General features: G+C 34.6%; 1 pseudogene; it reads right to left on the minus strand.

The window, feature by feature from the left end:
* LOC149547971 (RNA-dependent RNA polymerase 2-like) overlaps nucleotides 1-16,536 on the minus strand; it is a 65,055-nt pseudogene extending 48,519 nt beyond the window's left edge.
* Between the last annotated feature and the right edge of the window lie 7,099 nt (nucleotides 16,537-23,635).

Consider the following 23,635-nt stretch of genomic DNA (forward strand, 5'->3'; position numbering starts at 1 on the left):
AAGGTTACATGTATCCTTGTGGGCCCAACACACACTCTATAGTGTAGAGCTTTTCCCAGCTGTCAGATTGAAGATTGATTAAGGATTGTTGCTATGTCACTAACCCAAGATACAAGGTTGTTAACTGTAGCAACATAGAGACATAATGACAAGTAGCATGTATGGCCCACTTTCAAGAAAAGTTGAGTTATTTTTCTCAATCTTCAAATCTAGGAAAGATCTAAGGCTGTCGTTATGTTGCTAACAAGTGTAGACACCCAAAAATTGGCAAAGACTTAAAACACTGCAACTTTTACCAATCAAGGCAAATTAAGGAGGAAATCAAAGGAAAACAACAAACTTTCAAATTGAGGATTACATCAGGTCATTAATCGATTAAATTATCTATCAAATTAATAAGACCTAAATCAACTTCAAAAAGAGGAGAAAAATAATTCAAAATCATAAAATGAAATTCAAAAGGGAAAAGGAAAAGACAAACTTTTGAAAATAAATGAAACTTTTATTTTTTCAATAAATCCATTTATCCTCACAAAAGTGAAAATCCTCCTTTTATACTATAAAGAATTGAATAAATCCACATTTATCCTTAAAATCAAGAATTTTAGGCTCCACCTCTTGTCTCTTATGAAAAATTTAATTGAAAAAAATTCGCATTTATCCTCAAAATCAAGACTTTTCAACTCCTCCTTTTGTCTCTTATGAGACATTTTCAATTTCACCTCTATCCACCAGTCAAAGGTAAAACCTAGATTCTTACCCCAACCCCTTCTAAAATCCTATAAATAGAAGGAGAATTCAAGAGCAAAAAGACCCAAGTTTTAGGCATCTACATTATAGGCATATTCAGAGTTGTCTTATTGAGCATATTAGCATTTTTATTCTATCAAATTTGTCATTTTGATAGCATTTTAGCTTGGTTTTCATGTTATTTAGTATCATCTTAACATATGTTTAGCTCATTGCATTTCCATTTTGATAGTATTCTAGGAGTTGTAACTCACATATAATCTATATTTTCATCTTAGATCTTGTATACATACTGGTAGATCTACATTTTAAGCATACTCTCATTCTAGAACTGTCACTGAGATGTTGGTCTGAGAGAATTCTTAGCGGTTGTAGTTAGGGAAATGTGGGACATTCATAGAGTTTTCATTTTGATGATGATTTCTTGGTTTTTAGTCTAGTTTGTTGTCATTTTATTTGCACTCTACATTAAGGTTTCATGAATATGCGAATACATCATGTACAACAAGAATTGCTCAACCTTTAACCATAGTGACATAATGACATGGTGACATGTGTCTTACAAGATATAAATAGTACACAAAGGATGTCAACAAGGTAAAAAGGTTTCCAAGTGTTAAAATTTGGTTGGTTTGACTGCCAGGCTAGAAAATAGAAGGTGAGTCAAATTGCAAATTGTGTTCTATCCATTGGATTTTTATAAATCAACAATCCATTTTTTAATTTTTAGAACATGCCATTTTGTTCTCTATAAAAAATTATGAGAATTAAAGACATCTTATATGAATTAATACAAAAGTAATAATGGAAAAATTGGTAATTTCATTCTGAAAATCTATTCTTGAAGAATTGGAGCATAGTGCTTGCAAAAATTGTTATCATGTTAGGCTGAATTGTGAGTCTTTGCATCAATAATCTAATATAGTAATTAGATAAAAATTTGTGAACCAAGTAAGTACTTTTCCATTTGCAAAAAGAATTTGGGTATCCTATATTTGTTGATTAAAATGCCTCCAAAGAAGAGTTTCTCCAGGTAGAGGGATTATGCACATAGAAATATTCATGATGGCTTTTTAGAATAGTTAAATGAGTCCACTAATGAGCTGCTTAGATGAAGAAATTAGTCCTTGTAAATCCTAGGTTAAAGGGAGCAGAAGGTCTATATGATAGGGGAAATTAGACTCAAGATGTAGTGACATCTAAAAATGGGTGGCAACTATTCAAGAAATGGTTCTCAGAGAGAAAACTATTTGCCTCTCATGGAAAAATTTGGAGCTTTGACTTAGGAAAGCTATTTCTCCTAGGAGTGTTTATGGATTTAGACCTCCTCACCTCTATAGCCTAAAGTACAACCCTATAACCTGAATTGCAAGGGGAAAAAATCAGGAAGGCCTTGTAAAAATCATTGTTGAAGAAATTCAAGAAATATTCGAAATGGATCCCACTTCAAAATATCATGAAGTCATTGATTTTCATGGTTTAGAGAAGGAGTACATGTCCCATAAAGATCATATTAGGTAGGAGGCATTGAGAGGGCATTTAGATACAATTTAAAATTTGACATTGGTCACAACTTCTACTTGAGAACTTTTCAAGAAACAATTCTTCAATTCTAGTGGCATAGATATATACATGACTCTATGTAGGGTTTTTAGTAAAGATGAGCAGGACTTTATGCCTAAAAAATTCATGTATATGATGGTACAAATTTCTTCCTTTGGTGTTAGTATTATCTTTGATTTTGCATCATTTATGGCTGAAGAAATCAATGTGGGATTGATAGGGATTTTTAAAGGAAAAGTTGAGAAAAATTTTGGTTTCTATTCTATAGTGATGCACATGTTTCTTTTAAGGGAGTTTAGTATTTTGAAAGAGAAATGAACCTAACAAGAGAGAATGAAGGAGAGCCTCTACTAGTTCAATTATAGAGTGCAGATATGATTTGCGATGCAAAAGAAGAAAGATTTGTAAGGTTTTATAGGTACTTGGCATCTAGGTTGAGGATTCTTTTGTTAACTGATAATCCTAGGATACCTAAGTTGTTGTTGGATTTCATTAGACCTATGGATTGCCTCAAAAATTTGAAAGTCTCCCATAATTGGGCATATATCATTCCATATCCAGTGTCTACTATTTTTTGGGTATATAGATTTTAGGGGACCCCACATGTGTTGCCTTACTAGGTATCTTTTAATGTAGGTTTAGCAGATATTTTGTGGTAGATAGGTGGGTTGGAAGAATTAGAGTTAACTGGAAGGTCAAGGGGTTCTATTTTTCCAACATGTATAGTGGCTCATCAATTTTTAATCACAAAGGGTGGTTGGGTTTTTCTATATAAAGTTTTGGACCCATACATAATGACTATCTCTCGTTCTAGATTCAATGATAGTGAGGGATTTTTTGAGATTTTTAGATAGAGGGCCAAGGCCAAAGCTCACAAGCATGAATTTTATTACCTATAAGATACAATAAGAAATGAAATTTCTTTACAAGAGAAGAAAATAAAAAATGGAAAAATGGAAAGTTTATTCTAGGGTACTAGAATTCATTAATTGTTTTGAAAAGGAATATAGTCCATCGAAATATGCCAAGACATTAACTGACAAGATAAATAAGCTAATGATAAAATTTTTAGAGATCATGGAAACCATGAATGAGAAAAAGGCCCTCCTTATTAGTATTTATCTTGATAGAGAAAGAGAGTTAAAAATGATTATCTTTTAACCCTACTATAGGTTTAGGCCAATTAATCATTCAAAAGAAAAATGGTTATAGTATAGTAAGGACTAAGGAACAAGTTGGTATCAAAGGTAAAGAAAAGGTTGGATCAAGCACTAGTGCTTTAACAAGGAGACCTCAACTTGAAGAGAGGCCATTAGAGAAATGTCCAAGAGGAAAAAATTAGAAGGAAATTAGGTGTCATAAGAAGAAATTTATACACCATCCCAATCTTCCCTATGTATAGGAGATTAACAACTCATTGGGGATCAAATTAAGCAACTTGGATCACAGTGTGGATTCTTTATTACTACAATAGAGCTAGAGGAAGGAAATCTTAATCAACCTCCTATGCCTAGTCTGGAATTGACTATGGGTGATTTCAAAGGAAGGGAGCTAGACCGTATAACTGAATAGGCTAGCTATGAATCCTTGTCTGATAATAATTTTGTAAAATCAAGGGCCTTCTACCAATTTGCATGGAGAAAAAATATTTCAAACTTTGAGAAAAGGTGCAATAAAAGGAAGTCTAGGCAGCCTGAGAAAGAAGACTTAGTAATAAAAATTAAGTTAAGGAAGAAATGAAGAAAAAATTAAAAAATGTAACTCCTAAGGAAAGAAGGCAAATGGTCAAATTAGTTGGAGTTAAATTGCTTCCAAACAGGGACATTGTAGATGTCATGGTTTTTAATGTTGTGAAAAAGGATTTTAACACTGAAGAGAAACAACATAAAGTACTCAGTGGTGTTAAGTATAGTGAGGACCATGCTGCCCTAGTTATTTGGTCTTTGAAAAGAGGATCTAGGACTAGCTCTTCTAAGCCTAGTGGCTTTGAATTCATGGGTAATTTAATCATCAAAAGAGTGGAGGATACTCCAAATGATGAGGCAATATAATTGAATGTTGGGATAGAAAATCTCACTTTAGCCACTACTAGAAAAGAAAAGAGGGCCTAGAATGAAGAGGTCCAAAAAAGGCTTAGACTTGAAAATAAAAAGGCAAGAAATAAAAGGCAAGAACTCATAATTGTAGCTCCTCCTCCCCCTGTGCCACCTTTCAAAACCATTCCCACTGTGGAGATTCCAAGTACTCCTTAGCAACTAGAACTCTATATGACTAAGGAGCTAAATGAGGAGAAGGCTAAGATCTAGTCACTGCATGTGGAATTAGGCATCCAACATGAGGACATGATTAAGGACACAATTTTTTATTTAGTAGACAAGATAGGCTGGCCCCTTTTCTACTTATATTTTAAGGGTTGGTGGAGATCTAGAATGAATTAAATAATAATGAAGCGACCCTGAGGCCAATTTTGAATAAGTGGATTAGAAGGGATGATGCTATCACAACCTTGTGTTGCTCAGTTATTGATCACTCCGATGATTAGTTAGAAAAGAATTTTGACCAAACCAATGATCTTTTGGATTTTTATCACAAGAGAGACTTATTGCAAACTAGAATAAATATTTTCTTTTCAAAATATCTCAACAAAAATTCTAATCTCTTTCCGCATGCACTCAAAGGCATAGGTAAAATAAAGGATAAAGAAGAATGAGAAAATGTGTTGAAACAATTTATGAGTATCAAGTTAAACAAAGTAGTAAATAAAGTGAACTATATTTGGTTTGAAAGGACCACTAAAGAGGTTGTACAAGTTCAAATATTTTTTGATTCTTTAAAACAATATTTTATTAAATTGTTGAAATTGGGAAAATATATTCTGAAGAGGGAGCAAGACATATTGAGTTTCAAGTGGCCTGATGACACACTTTTTGACAAGTGGATGGAAGATTACTTTCCATCAAATTAGTTGTTACAAATGGTGGTTGAAAAGGAAAGTATGGACAAAGTAGTTTCCATAGAAAAGGTACAGTTGGGTGATAAAGCAATACAAATAGTAGAGAGAGAAAAAGAACAACAAATTACAACAGTGGATGTTGCCACCCAAACTGATGATCTAACAAATTATTGACCAATTACAATAAACATCCATATATTAGAACTTGGCACAACACATGAAGAAAAAGTGGCCCCACAACTTGAAGAAAAAGTGGCCCCACAACTTGAAGAATAACATGCAGAGCAAGACCAATCATCAAGTGTAGTGAGTGTGAAAGAAACTGTTGTAATAGAACTAGCCCCACTACAAAGATACCAATGAAGAAGTCATTCTATTTCCTAGGAAAATGACCACCAGTTTTTGTCTTTTCTTGTGCAATTTTTTATTATGAAAAATTTGTCCTTTCATAAATTTTTTGTTCTATGGAAAATTGTCCTTTCCCTCTAGGCTTGAAGCTTGTTGCAACTCACACTATATAAGTGAGTTTCCAAGGCTAGAGGATGGTCCGAGTTTATTTTCATTTTTGCATGACTTTATGTGAAATTGGAGTTAGTCCATGTATACTGTAAATTAATTCCAAAATTGAATGCAAAATTTATAGTTGTTGGCCTATTGTGTTATCTTTATGATAGAGATGAATACCAAGTTGTATATAGTTCAAAGAAATGAATACAAATATTGAGAGTTGATTTCTTTCCAAACCTTGTCTCTTTCCTTATTATTATTTTTTTCTCTAAAATCTGTTAACAAATTTTATTAGATTTTAGTTGTAATTCACCTTGAATTATATTTCAGTTTTGTTTTTCTAGTAATCTAATGGATTATGTAAATGCTTAATGAAGTTAAAAGAACATTATGGTTTAAAGTGAAGATATGGTAATTATGAGATCTAGAAATGAATATAGATAAATATTTTCACAAAGTGTTGAGATAAGATCCAAAAGTAGGAGTGATCTCTATTAGTTATAGCCCAATGAATAATGGAATCTTTTGCACAATGTTGAAATATTATAATAAATCAATCTACTACAATTTTTTTATCCAAGTGTGAAATGTTAGCCTATACTTGATTCATGGTGTCTATGGTTTGATGAAATAGCTAGTTGTCATCTCTTTATGACCATTGAGTTAGAAGAAAGAAGGCTCAATAATCTATTGTTACTAGGATTCATGTTACAAACCTTGATATGAAAGTGGATAAAGTTGAATTCCTAAGGTAAATCTGCTTGAATCTTGTAGAGTTCAAAGTGGAGAAGACTCTGATGTCTTGTTAGTTGGTCCTTTTATTTTGATTTTGCATATTTCCCATAGTGGTTTTTGGCTAATTCCTAGCTTTTTTAGCATCATAAAAGTTAGTTTAAATTTTGTCAAATCAAGAACCAACACATGGCTTGTATAGGAACTTTTAAATTGAGAATATTGAAAACACATCTTGGGTGTGAGTGGATTGAAAAATCCAATGAGCATGTTAGATTTAATGACATTGATAATAGTATAACATGGGAAACAAGTGAAAGTGGCACTTATTTATGATATGAGGTGTATATATCTTGTCACCTGAACTTGATGAGGAAGATACAACATCTATTTGGTAATAATTTTCATGTAGACTTTGATTATCTTGCCCCTACAATCGATTCTATAAGAGAAAGATGCCCCATCAATGTCTCTAATCATTTGGTATATGAAAAAAATGATTGTTCATTTATTCTATTGGTGTATGTTTCTTTAAAAATTATATGTTTAAATGTGATTCAATATCAATGCAGGAAATTACTGAATCAGATGGGATTAGAGGTATAAAAACTATCAACTATTGGAGGATCATTTGGTATATACATCAGTGAAATAATAATTACATTTTGATAAATTTTCTTCTTCTTTCTTTGACATTTTATTTCTAAAATAGGTTTAGTTTTTTGTAGATGATTGGCAATAATGATGAGCATACAATAATAGAAATAAATTTGGGAATAAAAAATGAGATTTAGGGAATGACTAACACATTTGATTTAAAAATAGTTCATTTCATTCAAAATTTTGTAAAGGACTTGATAAATAAAGTAAAAAAATAGAAACATATCATCCCACCTTGGATTAGACCATCCAATTATACATCCATTCTTCCCCATACAAGATGATTTTGCAACACTCTTTGTCAACAAAGAGACTTGATTGAATGAGGAGAAAAATAAGTATCTCCAACCAAGCACCTACATTTCCACAAATGCCACAAAATCTTAAATGTCTAAATTGGATAGATGATCTTGATAGGGAAAATATATGTGATAAGGATCACACTCAATAGAAAAAACATACAATTGACATGGTTGATAGCACAAGTTTGGAAGCACACAAGATACCAATTCAAGCATATAGGATTTTATTGAAAATACATGGGGATAGTGTCATCATACTTTTTGATAGTGTCATCATACTTTTTGGTCATGTACTGCGAGAATTTTTAAGATTTGAAATTCTATGATGTTATTTGGCCATGTTAAAAACATAATTGAATTTTGTTAAGATAATTTATGAAATTCCATAATATGACTTATCTTAGATGCATTCTATCAAATTATTCACATTTTTGTCTATTCTTCCATATTTTTGATATCTATTTGTCAAATATTTTCAACTATAATATTTGACAAAAATCCCCTTTACATTATACTTTAATACATATCCATGCCCTTTTCTAAGACTCATGTTTTGACTAGTTGGGATGGATGCTAGTAAAGGTTGTGGAATATAGAATTCAAGTTCTCATTTAATTGTAAACATAGAATTCAATTTTTTTTGTGCATGCCTTCTCCATTATTCCACACTTTGCATGTGTTTACCACAATATTTATGATGCAGGATCATCCTAGGTGTAAGAGAAATCTTGCATCACCCAAAAATATTTTATTTTCAATCTTTTCTATTTTAATAAGGATTAGTAGATAGGGTGGTTAATCCTTATGGGAACTTAATATTTTTAGTAAGTTTATCATATGAGCTTAGAATGTTCTCATTTTCTACATGAAGGTTCATTTTAGACTTATTAGCCTACCATAAAAATATCATTGCTCTAGCTAAAGTATCAAAGAAGTTATTATAAATTTTGAGTGAAAAAAATTGTAGAGAAATCTTTTGGCTCACCGTTGGAGGCCTTAGAGTGCCCGAATAAGGTCTAAAAACTCGATGGAAGGGCATTTACGTGGTTCCAAGCCTATAGATTAGGAGCTAGCATTTCCAAAAAGTGGTTATATTAGCCAATCAAAGCAACAGTTCGAGAGTTATGGCCTTCAGAAATTGGGCTACCAAAATTTCTAAAATAATTTCTAAAATATGTATTCAGCCGACTCTATATGTATTTTTAGGGCTTGTCAACCCTAGGTATTAAGTTTGAACATCTAGAACTTTCTTGGGCAGCATAAAATTTCCAATTTAAGAAAGGCTTGAACATTGTCTATGACAACTCTGGGTGGTAGCATAAAATTGCCAATTTAAGAAAGGCTTGAACATTGTCTATGACAACTCTGGGTGGTAGTTTGCAGCATAGTCTTGTAGATTATTGTAATGAAGGCACCCATGTGGGTTAGCACATTGTACTTTTAAATTTTGTGATTCTACATTTGTGGTACAAATACAAAGTCCATATTTTGTTCTCACATTTTCTATTGTTTCTTGGTTTCTGTTATGTGTTTATGGTATGAATGGGAGCACCCTTCATCAAGTGGTATTAGAGCTAGAGTTCTTGAGTGCATGGACAAATTGCCAACTGTGAGGCAATTCACACAAAGACCATGGTTTGGGTTGAGTATGTAGATAGATCACCATTTGTGATGCAATTTGCACTAGGGTTTCAATGGAAGCACAAAAATGTCTCCACAAAGAGATCATGGAGGAAGAGCTATAGGTGTTACACCTAAGGGATTTCAAGCCCTCCAAAGATGAATGCAAGCATTGGAAGAACAAATGCATAGAGGGATAAATATTCTCATAAGAGATGAAAGTGAGGATGAGGATGAAGTAGAAGAAAATGTTGAAGTAGAGGTAGTTCTAAACCCAGAGGAAGAGAGGCTTTTTAGGGCCATCCCCAAGATTGGAAACAGACCTAAGTTCAAGTTTGCACTTTTTTTGGAAATCTTAACCTAGAGGATCTGATTGATTGGATCAATGAACTAGAGGATTAATTTCAATATGAAGATATTGATAATCCTAGTAGAGTCAAGTTTGTGAAGGTGAAACTGAAGGGCCATGCAAAGATCTAGTGGCAAGAGGTTTAGTTGGAGTGAAATAGAAAGGGAAAGGAAAAAATAACCATATGGGATCAGATGATAGCTAAAATAAAGAAAAAATTCATTCTTGTGGATTATGAGCTTGATCTATTGAATAAAATGCAAGGGTTGAAGCAAGCGGGAAAATTTGTTCAATAGTATATTGAAGAGTTCTACCGAGTTCTCATTAGAACTAGCCATGTAGAAGTTGATAAGGAGAAAGTGGCCTATTATCTTAATGGGTTAAGTCCAAGTATTTAGGATGAGCTGAGTCTAGTTCAAATGAACAATATTGAGGAGGCATACCAGTTTTCCCTAAGAGTTGAAGAAAAACTGAACAAGAAATTTGACAACAAGAATAAAAGAAGAGTAGTAGATGATCTTATGGTGACCATACTAATGATCAGAAGAACACGGATGAGGCTAGAAGTAGCAGTTAGAACTAGAGGGGAAACAATTCCAATCATTTCCATGATTAGAATCATAGAGATCAAAGAGGAAGAGTTAGAGGACAAGGATCTAGAAGAGGAGGCTTCTGTGGGAAATGTTTTCACTATGGAGAAGAACAGAATAGAGAATTTGAATGTACCTAGTGCCAAGGAAGGACAAATCAAATAAAATAAGTCTAGGCTAGAGTTACACATGTTGATGAAGATGCCAGATCATCACATTCTGAAGATGTTGAAAGAGGAGGAGTCCTAGTTAACAAAAGAGTCTTGTTGAGTGGTGAGAATGAACTTTATCAAAGAAGGAGCTTGTTTCACACAAGGCGTAGATGTGAAGATAAGTGTTGTGATATGATCATTGATAGTGGAAGTACTAAAAATCTAGTGCCAAAAATGATGGTCTCAAAGTTGAAGCCGAAGAGACATAAACACCCATGTCCATACCATATTGCTTGGGTGCAAGATGACTATGAGGTCATGGTCAATAAGCAGTGCTCAAGTGAAGTTCAAGATTGGAAGCTACCAGGATGAGGTACTATGTGATATCATACGTATGAACATATATCATATGTTGTTGGGTATGTTGTGGCAGTTTGACAGACATGCTATACATGATTGGCAAGCAAATACCTACACTCTGACCAAGGATGGAGTGAAACATAAGTTGAAGTCATTGAAGGATAAAGAAGAAAAGGTATGTAGTGCTGCTAGAATATGTTTTGTTGATGGAAAATAATTTCTCAAAGGTATGAAGTGTGAGCATATGTGTTTTGCTATAATTCCAAAAGATAGTAAAGAAGAAGTAGAGGAGGTACCTATAGAAGTTATAGATATGTTAGGAGAGTTTTTTGATATTGTATAAGATAATGTACTTGATGGATTGCCCCCAATGAGGAAGATTAGTCACCAGATGGATTTGGTTCCAGGAGCTAGTTTACCAAACAAGGCAGCACACATAATGGCACCAAAAAAAAGTGAAGAATTGAACAAGCAAGTTCATGAGTTGTTGTAGAAGGGGTTGATTTGAGAGAGTCTAAGTCCATGTGTTGTACCAACAATATTAGCACTAAAGAAGAATGGAGAATAGAGGATGTGCACAGATTCTCATGGTATCAACAAGATCACAATCAAGTATAGATTTCTATTTCCAAGGATGGATGATATTATGGATTGTATGGAGCTAAGTATTTCACAAAAATAGATCTAAAGAGTGGGTACCATCAGATTCATATTAGAGAAGATGATGAGTGGAAGATTACTTTCAAGACCAAAGAAGGATTATATGAGTAGTTAGTCATGCCTTTTGGGCTAACCAATGTATCAAGCACTTTCATGTGGTTCATGAATGAGGTACTGAAGGAGTTTATGGGTAAGTTTGTCATTTTTTACCTAGATGATATTTTGATCTTTAGTAAGACATTAGAGGAGCATTTGATCCATATTCACGAGGTGTTTGATAAGTTGAAGGAAGAAAAGTTGCTAATAAACTTGAAGAAGTGCAGTTTTGTAAAGAAGGAGTTGGTGTACTTGGGATTTGTAGTCTCAGTAGAAGGTCTGAAAATAGACCTAGAGAAAGTGAAGGCTATCCTTGAATGACCTACTCCAAGGAGTGTGATAGAGGTAAGATCTTTTCATGGACTAGCTAGTTTTTATAGAAAGTTCATAAGAGGTTTTAGCAGTATTTATGACCCCTGATTGAAATAATGAGAAGGGATAGGAAAGAATTTAAGTGGACTATAGGAGTAGATAAGAGTTTTAATTTGTTGAAACATAAAGTTACTGAGTAGCCTATTTTAGCACTTCTAGATTGGAGGCCTTACAATGTTTGGATAAGGTCCAAAAACTTGATGAAAGGCTGCTTTCATTGTTTTGAGCCTGTAGATCAAGAGTTGATGTTTCCAAAAAGTGGCTATAATAGCCAATCAGAGCAATGGTTCAAGAGTTATGGCCTTCAGAAGTTGAGCTCCAAAATTTCTAAAATAATTTTTCAAATATGTATTTAGCCAACTCTATATGTATTTTTAGGGTCTATCGGCCCTAGGTATTAAGTTTGAGCATCTAGAACCTTTTCGGGTGGCATAAAATTACCTATTAAAGAAAGGCTCGAACATTGTCTAGGACAACTCTGGGTGGTGGTTCACAACATAGTCTTGTAGATTACTATAATGAAGGCACCCATATAGGTTAGCATATTGTACTTGTGAATTCTGTAATTCCACATTTGCGGTGCAAATAAGAAATCCATATTTTGTTCTCGTATTTGCTATTGTTTATTGGTTTCTATTATGTGTTTATGGTATTAATGGGAGCACCCTTCATCAATTTACAATAAGATATTTGACAAAAATTCTCTTTTTAATAATATTTGATGGATGTGCATGCCTTTCTGAAGCTCCCATTTTGGCATAGGCATGGAGGATGTTGGAAAAGGTTGTGCAATTTATTTTTACAATTGGGATTACATTTTGCTGAAAGTCTGTAACATTATATAAACTTAGAGTCTGTGTGCCTCATCTTTTCCAAATCATGATCTCATGCCTTGATTATCTGACAATTTTCAACAACATGTAATTAGGCATTTTGTTGAGTTTGATGATTCTCTACATGATCTTCTATTACTTTATATCTTGAACTAACTTTAAGGGTTTCTTTCCAAAAGTTGAGTAGGTTGACATTGTTGTAGGCCTTTATCTCCAAGTGCCAAAGTTTCTAAAAATAGTGTTATGTTTTAGGTAATAAAATTGAGTTTGGCTTCTAATTTTCCAAATTGTCTTCTTTACCTCTTAAGGCTTCTTATTTTTATGCTACTCATAATTCACAATCATATTTAATCACTCCCCAAATCATTATAGTTGGCCAAAAGATCAACACCTAATTAAAGTCATGTAAATTGATCCATTGACACTAATATGAGCATAAAAAAAGATATTCATTTAACCTTGAATTCTCCTCTTTCTATTCTAATTATAAACATTCTCCTTGGTGCACTTTGAAATAAAAGATAAAAGAAAAATCCTAGTTTTTCCCTACATGGTAAATTATTTTCAATTATTTGAATAACTTAAAACATCACTTACCAAATTTCAAACTATTTTGTAAGAACAAATGATGAAATAAAGCTGAAGGTAAAAGAAGATGTAAAAGAAAACTTTTTATATATGTTTGTTTGTTAAAAAGAAATAATAGAAGTTTTAGTTTCAAATTTTGAATTCACTTTAGTATTTTCTACAATAACTAAGTTGTAATAATTCTAATGCATGCAACTTTGTAACAAATTTATTTTCTCTGGATTTTTACAAGAGGCAATGACAACCTACTCCATGTAGATCAATCTTGAGAGAATTGGAAACTCCTCTAGCTAAGGAAACTCACTAATAATCAAATCTTTAAGTTTGATAAGATCATATGTTATTGCTACCCTTCTCATTTCTCTTTACCTTTGTATACACACATTGATGATTATTTTTGGCAGCGCAATATTCTACAACTTATCAAAAAAGTGATTATTAATCATGTCTAGGAAGCTCAATTTGGAAGACTTAGCAACTCCTCTAGCTTAGTACTATGACTAATTATTATCTTTCCAACTACCATCCTTTGCAAATCAAACTACAATTTTGTATAAGGAGATTGATTAATGTTGTTAATAGTGTAAGGATCTATATATTTTCCCAATAATTAATCTGATTTCTTCTCTATGTAGCTCATTCTAAAGAGACTTGACAACTCCTTAAGCTTGGGATATTTACTTATAATCATATTAATTTTTTTTGATACTTGTTCATCGGATCCTAATACTCTTCACAAATCTCTATAGTTTTCTATAGACAAAGTGGTGAATGTTGATGGCATCACAACTTCTCACAATGGACAATTTGGATTTCCTCCATACATCTATGTTAGGAGAAAATTTGTAACTTTGCAAGCTTAGGATAACCACCAATTCTTAGATTTTTATGTTTGATAAGATCACCACTCCCAAATACTCTTTTTAAATGCTTGCAATTTTATACAAAAAAAATGATAAATATTCTTGGTAGCATAAGTTTTTGTACCTTCCAACAAAAGCCAATCTCAATGTTATACATACATTAGTTCAATCTAGAAAGACTTGGCATCTCCTCAAGTTGAGAATGATACCTATTAATTATCTCTCTAAGTTTGACATGAACATCCTTTTTGATGATCTATAAATCTATGCAACTAGTTAATAATTATGTTGATAAGGGAAACTTGCATGGAAACATATGGATCTTTATATTTACAATTACCTTTAGCGAACTACTAATTATATAAGATGCACGAAAGATTTATTAGGAATTTATGATAATGGTTAAATTAGTTTTTTTTTTAAAGATTAAAATAACTTCATGTAAAACTAGGTCTTTCTAGTTATTGAGGATCACAAGAACTTTAAAAAGGCATCACCTCCTGTTATTTTGTACATAATTCATAGTGTATATTTTTAAAAAGACATTGCCTCTTGTTATTTTTGTTAGCCTGAATGTTGATGCTATGGGGGAGCATTGAAAAACATTGATATGATGTATTCATGACTGTGTTTGTCATTGATGACAACATAGTAATAAGATTGTAAAGACTGACAGAGTAGCAGACTATTCTTGTTGTATTAAGAAAAATATATTACTCATCTATTAATGCACAGTTTCTAGCACATACTACAATATGTCTTTGTTTTTTATTAGATAAAAAGGTTTTACAGGGACCCTAAAACCCAAGAGTTAAAACAATAACAAGGCTGATAATAAGCATGAAAAGCCCAGCCAAAAGAGTTCAAGTTCAAAGGATGATAATAATCCAAAGGCCCAGCTTAAAAACAAATATCATAGAAAAAACTAGGAACATAAACTACATAGAAACGACAAAGGAAAAAGCCCTAACAAAAAGCCAAAAAATAGATTGAGACAAAAGAATAGGCATTGGATTAGTCTTCATTCTTTCTCTCCAGGTCTTGCATGGCCTAAGCAGCCTCATAGGCCATTTGGTTCTCCTCAGCCTTTTGCTAGTGCACCCTTTGATCCTCCTGGTCCTAACCATTGTTGATGTTGTCCTTTGTAGTGTCGACCTCTAGTCTAGCTTTTTCCCTATCTTTTCCTTCCTCTTCTTCCTTCATAACTCTGTCTTTGATCTAGCCAGTTAAAGACATAATGCTGTTGTTAATGGAGCTTAGCAGCGAAATCATCTAGTTTGAGAGATTATGATTGTAGATTTTGAGGTTGTTAATCCTTCTCTCTGCTAGGCTGATCCTCTCACCGTTGCCGTCTCTATTATCAGATTTTGCTCCATTCCTATTATCCTCCATATGACCCACCTTCTCTTTGACCTCCTCTAGCTCATGGAAAAGCCACTTGATTGATCTGAAGTTATCAATCATACTGTTGTGAGCATTGTTCAAGAGGTTCAACCCAGATTCCCTTGCATTATCTGAAATAGCCACAATCATCGGGTCTATAAGTTCTTCAAGCTACTCCTCTTTTTGGTTTTCCACAAGGACTTGCGGGTTCATGGCCTCTCTAAAAATGTCCATTTTCGAGGTCCTAACATTAAAGTTTTTCCAAGCTTTCCTCCTATCTTTAACTTGCACCTCCCCACCCTTAGTCTCAGAATCCATTTTTTGCTCCTTAGGTTAGGCTTTAGTATGGATAGGAGAAAGAGGCAGCGAAGACATATCCCATTCTTGCTACAATCTATCATCGTCTAGATCCTCCCTCTTGTGTTTCTTCCCTCCTTGGTCTTCCTTATTTTCCTCCTACATCTCCTTTTCCTCCTCTTTTTTCACCACATCCTCCTCATCATCACTGTCAACCTTCACATCCTTCACAGGTTGCTTCTTCCCATGAACCCTAGGGCTTTTCCTACTTGGGGTAATGGAAGAAGCTGAATTCTTGACCTGAAGGGTGACAATTTTATTAGTGAAAGAAATCCTACCATCCTCAGAGCTAAAGCTCTGAATATCATCCGAGTTTGAAGAGAAGCTGGAGCTTCTAGAGGTCACATTCTCTGTTTGAGGGGGGGCATTGCTAATAGTCTGAGCATTAAAGTGCTCATAAATGAGTAGCATGAGCCCCTCATGCAGGGCGGGGTTATCTGTGGGCTTCCTTTTGAAGCTAACCACCACCTTGCTCATGGAAGTTAACAAGTAAAAAGGAAAAGAAATTTTAAAGCTATGCTGAAAATGATTCAAAAGAACAAAGTGGTGGGTATGAGCTCGATCAAACCTAGGGTCCAGAGTAATGTACTCGATTATAGCTCTTAGAACATACCCCCATAGTTTCTTCATGGTATCAGGAACATTGGACATGTCAATCTTCTTCAAGGCTTTTAGTTCTTCTATATCCTTCAAAAAATCCCACATACTGTTAGTCAAGAGCTTCTTGTCCCTGAAAAACTTAAAACCCTCAATCAGGATTTCAAAGATGGTCGATATCACCTCCTTAGTGATCATGAAAGAAACCTCGTTCACCTTAACTCTATTGTCCTTCCATGAACCAACCATACTATTAGTCACCTCCTGATCAAAACCATGTAGTTTTGCAATGTATTTGGTAATCTTGCCCTGATCAAGCTGCTCTCAAACTTTTTCCCTACTCCTCTGTTTCTCCATTTCACCAATCAACTCCTTTCTGCACCTTTCGCCAACCATATCTGCACTCTACGCACCCTCAATTATCATATGCACCTTGTACTAAGACTAAAAGGAACCTCTTTGGTTGAGAAAAATACAGAAAGACATAACCTTTTTGTTGCTCCTATTGCAAATGCCAAAAAATACCTAGAAAGTGTGTCAAAAAGTCTGTAATAAATTACAACTATTACAATTTCCCATGCTACCTTTTTGGGAAGTACCCTTTTCCCTTGATCCATTCATACTCATAATTTCATATTTATCTTCTCTATACTTCCTTGGATCTTGTCTAGTTCAATCATGCTTTTGACATCTGCCGGAAAAATATTTCTGGGATGCCATGTCATAATTTGGTTTGTGCTGACCCCTATATTTGCAAACTTTTCAGCAACTGGGTTAGCTTCTCAGAAAATATGCATGACATGGACTCTACCAAATTTGGTAAGAGTCTCATGAGTCTCATCAATAAGATTTGCAATTGACCATGATGGCTGAGAGTTTCCATTAATACAATTTATAGTGTTGTTCGAATCCCCTTCAAGCCAAAGGTTAGTAACTCCAATTTCAAATGCCAGTTTGACAACATTACACGCAGCATTTGCTTCCACAAAATGGTTGGTTTGAAATCCCAACAGTAGGGAAAAAGCCGCAATACCATCACCATTTTCATTCCTTATTATGCCTCTACTTCCTAAGGAGCCAGGATTTCCCTTGGACACTCTGTCAAAGTTGGCTTTATGCCATCCTTCTGGGGGGAGAAGCCATTTGGCTTCCTATCTTTTTGTCTTTCTGTCTTTTACCTTCTCCCTTTTTCTGCCACCTAATTCTATATCTCCCCCTTTCCTTACTTAATAGTTTTTCTTAATGTTTGCACATATTTTCTTTCCTATCACTATAGCCGGCTCCTCTTTATCTTTGAAGATTCTATTATTTCTCTCCTTCCAGATGCTCCAATAGAAATGAGGCAGGATCCAGGAACTTAATTCTTGCAAATAAGACCTATTGAACATGCATTTCCATTGACAGAAGAGGTATAGAAGGTTAAAAGGCACACACTAGCTGAAGCCCAAGTCATGGGTTAGGAAAACCCAAACCTCCTTGGAGAAAGAGCAATGAATGAACAAATGATTGCTAGTCTCCATCTGATCTTTAAAAAACTCACATCTTCTGGGCATAATATGACCTCTTTTAATGAGGTTATCCTGGGTGAGGATTTTTTCCTATAGAACCAGCCAATAGAACATATTAATTTTTGGAATAAGGCTAGGAAGTCAAGCCCTCGACCAAGGAGGAATCTCATTTAATCTCCAAAAGGTCGAATACCTAGAGGTAGCAGTATATAGCCCATTGGCATTATCTCCCCAGACCAATTCATCCCTATTGTTATTTAGGGCCATAGAGTTTAGCATTATCATGATAGGATTAAGATCTTCAGAGATGATGGAAAGGTCTGTCCATCCCTGGTCGTTCCTATAGTTACTAACTTTCTGCCCAAAATGGTTGATGTAATCATTCATCTAGACCTCATAGCTAGGGTTGTTCATAAGAGGGCCCTGAATAAGTCAACTATCAGACCAGAATTGGATATCCTCCCCATTTCCCAATTTCCAAGAGACTCTAGAATTTACTAGGTCCCTGGCTTTTAAAAAACCATTCCAAATAGCGAAACCTCTTGGGATATCTTCATTGAAGAGGGTAAACTATTTAGAGGGCCTCTTTATATACTTGTTTTCAATAATGTCTCTCCATTCCCCTATGCTACTGAAGATATGCCATATTTGCTTAGCCAAAAGAGCCTTGTTGAGGTGAGTAAGCTTCCTGATGCCTAGACCTCCATATTTCTTTGGGAGGCAGACTTTTTCCCAAGGAACGAGAGGATACCTTTTATTCTTTTCAGCCCCCATCCATAAGAAGTCTCTCTAGATTTTTTTCATCCTCTTAGAAAATTTCCTAGGGATCAAAAAAAGGATCAAAGCATAAACAGGCAAGTTCTAAAGGGTGGATTTAACCAGTTGACATTTTCCAGCTTGACTAAGAGAGGCCTCAGATTCGTGCCCAAAGGAAGCCCAAGATAGGTAGAGGGAATCTTCCCCACACTACAACCCAGAATTTTTGGAGATTTTCTTCTGTCTATCCTTAGGAGTGTTGATAAAGAAAATAGAACTCTTTTCCCAGTTGATGGACTATCCTGACCCTCTAGAGTAGATATCCAAGATGTCCTTCATTGCCTTTACCTCCTTAACAAAAGACTCCCCCCCCATTATAGTATCATCAACAAATTGCTGATGTATAAAAGGGGCACTTTTAGAGGAAGGTTTAAAACCTTTGATTCTCCCTTCCTTCTTATTCTTCTCTATAATTTTTCCTATGTATTCTGCCAAGATTATGAATAGAATAGGCAAGAGAGGATCCCCTTGATGTAGACCACGAGAAGGTTTGTAAAAATTGGAGGGGGATCCATTGACTAAGACAACAAGAGAGGAAGTTGTAACCAGCTGAAAAATTAGCTTACAAGTTTTATCATCAAACCCAAAAGCCTTAAGCACCATATCTAGGAAAGACCAGTCAACCCTATCATAGGCTTTTGAGAGGTCCAGTTTAAGTAACATCCCTTCCCTTTTTCCAGCTTCCATAGAGTGAATCACTTCATGCACCATCATTATGGAGTCTAAAATTTGTCTACATGGGACAAAACTAGTTTTTTGTTGAGAAATAATCAAAGGGAGGAGTTTGAGCAACCTAGAGGTAAGAACCTTCGAAATGATCTTATAAAAATAATTGCAAAGACTAATAGGTCTAAACTTGTCCAAGGAATTGGCTCTAGGAACTTTAGCAATGAGAACTAAAAAAATGGAGTTAATCTTCTTGAGAATACTTCTAGCCCCAAAGAATTCCTAAATAGCCTTCACCACATCCTTCATCAAAATAGACCAAAACAATTGGAAAAAGAAAGAAGGGAAACCATCAGGGCTAGGAGATTTATCTGCCAGCAGAGAGAAGAGAGCTTCTTCAACTTCCAAAGTAGAGGGAATGGCTTGAAGTAGTTTATTATGGTGAGGAAGGATGATATGAGGGATGCAGGAAACAATGTCATCTTGATCCACTTTGGATAGCATAGGATCCCAAGACAATAGGGAGGAGAAGAAAGAAACAGCCTCAGTTGAGATATCCTCATCCTTGGTTAGTGTTCCCTAACCTTTCTTTAAACCTATGGTTCTATTATTAGCATGATGTTTTAGAGTATTAAGATGAAAAAAATTTGTATTCTAGTCTCCCTCTTTGAGCCAGTTAACCCTTGATCTTTGTCTCCAGAACTTCTTCTCTTTACTGATAATATTGTGTAAATCTGAAAGGATAGACAACTTAGCCTCCCTGTTTAGCTTTTCATACCCATCCTCCTGAATTGAGGCTTGGATAGAAGAAATTTTGTTAGATAGGAATTCCTTCTCAAAAAATATGTGGCCAAAATTAGACTTGTTCCAAGCTTTAACCATCCTTTTGACATTGCTAAGTTTTTTGGCTACCCTATACATAGTTGTGCCTTCCACATCAATACTCCACAAAAGCTTAATCTTGTCTAAAAGATCAGGGTGGAAGGTCCACATTTTTTCAAAATGAAAAGTGGGAGGCCGTTTGGGGCTTAAAGGAACAACCAAAAGGGAAATAGGGGCAAAAGAGCTAATTTGCAAGAGGAAGACTACAGTCAGTCGGGAGCAATAAGAGCTCTGTCCAATCTGACCTAAATACATTCCTAACCAATGCATTTATTTGACCAAGTAAAGGCACCCCCCATGAGGTCCATATCTAGAAAAGCCAGACCATTAATGAAGTTTGAAAGGTCATTTTTACTTTCCCAGTCCGGAGGTAGACCTCCCTTCTTCTCCTCATCCAACAAAGGAGTGTTAAAGCCACCCATAATAATTCTTTTCTTTAAATTGCTACTCTACACTAGACTCTGAGCTCTAGTCCAATAATTCTTTCTTTCTCTCTTATTGTTGGGAGCATATAAATTCAACAAGAACCAACTATCATTGGAAGGGATATGAAGAAATTTACACAAAAGAATATTACCTTCATTGTAAGTAGATTCCATTCTAAAATTTTTGGTGTTAAAAAGGGTCAGCAGCCCCCCAGAGGCACTATTAGAGTCTGAAGCCTTCCCACTCATCAAGTTGCTAAACTTAATCTTCCCCAAAAAGTCCTTTTTCATCTTAGTTTCCTAGATCATCAAAATGTTTGGTCTCTAATCTTTGATTAGGTTCTTGATAATTTCTTGCTTATGGGCTCCATTAAGGCCCCTAATATTCCATGATATGATCTTCATGATTAATTCTTGGAACACTCTTGAAGAGTTCTCTGGCACCCATTCACCAAGCTTCTTCTGGTCTCCTCCTCTCTGGCTTCCTTCTCTGATTTTCTACCTCTTTTGGCTGCTGAGCCCATATCTGGTTTGTAGCTGCTTCTAGTCTCCACTGGAGAGGCCAAAGAAGGTTCTCTCACATTTTTCTTCCTAGGCTTAGGGGATAGAAGAAATTCACTCTCCATGCCAAAATTCAACGACCGAGAAGCCTTAAGAGCAATCTTTGGGTTGGTTGGAAGATCCTCCCACTGGTCCAGTTCCTTCACCAAAACATCCAATTTACCTAAGTTGGTCCCTCCAACAATAGAGGGTAACAATATGTCTTTGTTACAAGGGTAAGTGTACAAAACCTAATTTGATAGTGTATAGAAGATATGATTGATCTATAGAGAACCATATGGAAATAGAGTACCAAGAAAGTAGTTCCTACTGTGTGATTGCTATAGTTCATTACAAATATAGTGAAAGGTTTCATGGTTAATTAGAGATAGTATACTAATTGTTGATGATGTCAAAGAGTGTGCATGTACGAAAGTCACATGTGTGAAATTTTTTTATAACTATGAGATGACAACATTTATTAAATGTGTAATCATTTAATTAACATATTATAATTAAGTGGGAAGCTGACTCAAGGATTTATTATTGAGAATAGTATAAAGCAAAGTAGTTTTGCATGTTTAACACATAGAAAAAGTAGATAAGACTTGAAAATTATTAAGCACCAGAGTAGAGTGACTTACCAATGCATGTAAGTGACCTTAAGGGTTATTGTTACTAAGTATAGAGTTTTAGATCTGATTGCATGGTTTGAAGGAGAAGAAGTCTGACATACTGGATAGAGGAAGAAGTAAAAGCTTGTTTCACATCTATTATTCTAAAAGGAATAGTACCAAGGACAATTGGACAATGGGTTCATTGATTTGATCCTAATGCTATTTGGACAGTGGGTTTAGATACCTTCCACAACTCCTAATAGGATTGGAATCTCCTAACAGGGATTCAAAGTCTCCTAATAGGGACTTTCTATACTAAATGTTGTAATTGACTCCTAACAAGGTCCATGCTCTAACAAGGAATATTTATATTAGTACGCCATCTTGTGGGCATCATTTCCACCAGGGTTTTCCCTCTAATCAAGAGTTTCCCTAGTCAACATATCTAGTGTAGTTTTTTATGTGCATCTCTTTATGGTTGTTTACTTTGGTTGAATGGTTAAGTTTTTTTAAAGAGGATAAATGTTTTAATTATTGGCATCTAAGAATATTGCGGAAGAAGAAAATCTTGAAATTTGTACCGAGGAGTAGAGAGAAGTAATTATGTGCAACATAAGGGCAAGAGAAGCAATATTGTCAGCTCTACTTAAAAGTGAGTATAGTCAAGTAAAACTACTTAGAACATCTGATGAAATTTGGAAAACTTTAGAAGCTAATTATGATGGTGATACACATGCAAAAAGAGTTAGATTACAAAATTTGCATTGTGCATTTCAAGATTCTAGAATGATTGAAGATGAATTCGTAAGAAGCTATATTGGTAGAATATCTGAGATTGTTGTAGGAATCACATCTCATGGTAGAAAGACATCGGATGATGAATTAATATGGAAGATCTTGAAAATTTTGACACCACCTTTCAAGAAAATAACATAGATGATTTAGCTGATGATACCCTGTACTAAAAGTTTCAGTAAAGAAAAATTGCTTGGTAGATTTGAAGCTGAAGAATTTGATCTAAAACAATATGGTGAATTAGAAAAAGTTGAGACAACATTCAATGCATTAAGTGTTAAACCTGGTCTAGCAAAGAACACAAAAGTGCAAGGAGACATTGCTAGCAGAAACAAATCTATTCAGGAAAAGATTGAGGAAGGAGTGGCTCTTCTTGTGGAAAGAAAGCAAGATGGTAAGAATATCTTTAAGTGTTAGACATGTAATGAATATGGTCATTATGCATCTATGTTTCCTAAAAGAGAAAGGAAGTATAAGGGAAGAATCAAATCTAGAAGACCTAGGAATTGCTTATATGCTAATGAAGAAGAAGAAGAAGAATCTGATTGAAGAAAAAGTGAAGATGAATTGGGATTCATAGTTATAAAGGAGATTGATATTGACAAAGATATTAGAGAAGAAAGTGTGCTGATTTCACAAGTTGAAAAGAAATATTGGATCATTAATAGTGGTTGTTCACAACACATGACTACTAATATGAGCAAATTTGTCAAATTCAAAATCCATGATGGAGGGATTGTCAGAGTAGGGAACAATGCAGCCTGTCACATTACAGGAATTGGATCTATCACATTGATGGTAAAAATAATATTGATGATGTTTACTTTGTTGATGGGCTAAAACATAACTTGTTAAGTGTTGGATAACTTATGGACAAGGGTTACCAATTATATTTTGGTAATGAAACATGCATCATCAAGGACAAGGAAGGAAATTTTTTTGGTACTAGCACAAGAACTAGAGGTAATGTATTTCAGTTGAACACCACCGAAATAACATTTTTAGTAGATAAAGTTGACAACAGTTGCTTATGGCACATAAACTTTGATAACATTGTGAAAGCTAGTAATGTAGTTGTTGTGAGAGATTTACCTAAGAT

This window comes from Cupressus sempervirens, chromosome 7 (genome assembly GCF_028749045.1).
Source record: "Cupressus sempervirens isolate cs-2001-9-10 chromosome 7, ASM2874904v1, whole genome shotgun sequence".
NCBI lineage: Eukaryota > Viridiplantae > Streptophyta > Pinopsida > Cupressales > Cupressaceae > Cupressus > Cupressus sempervirens.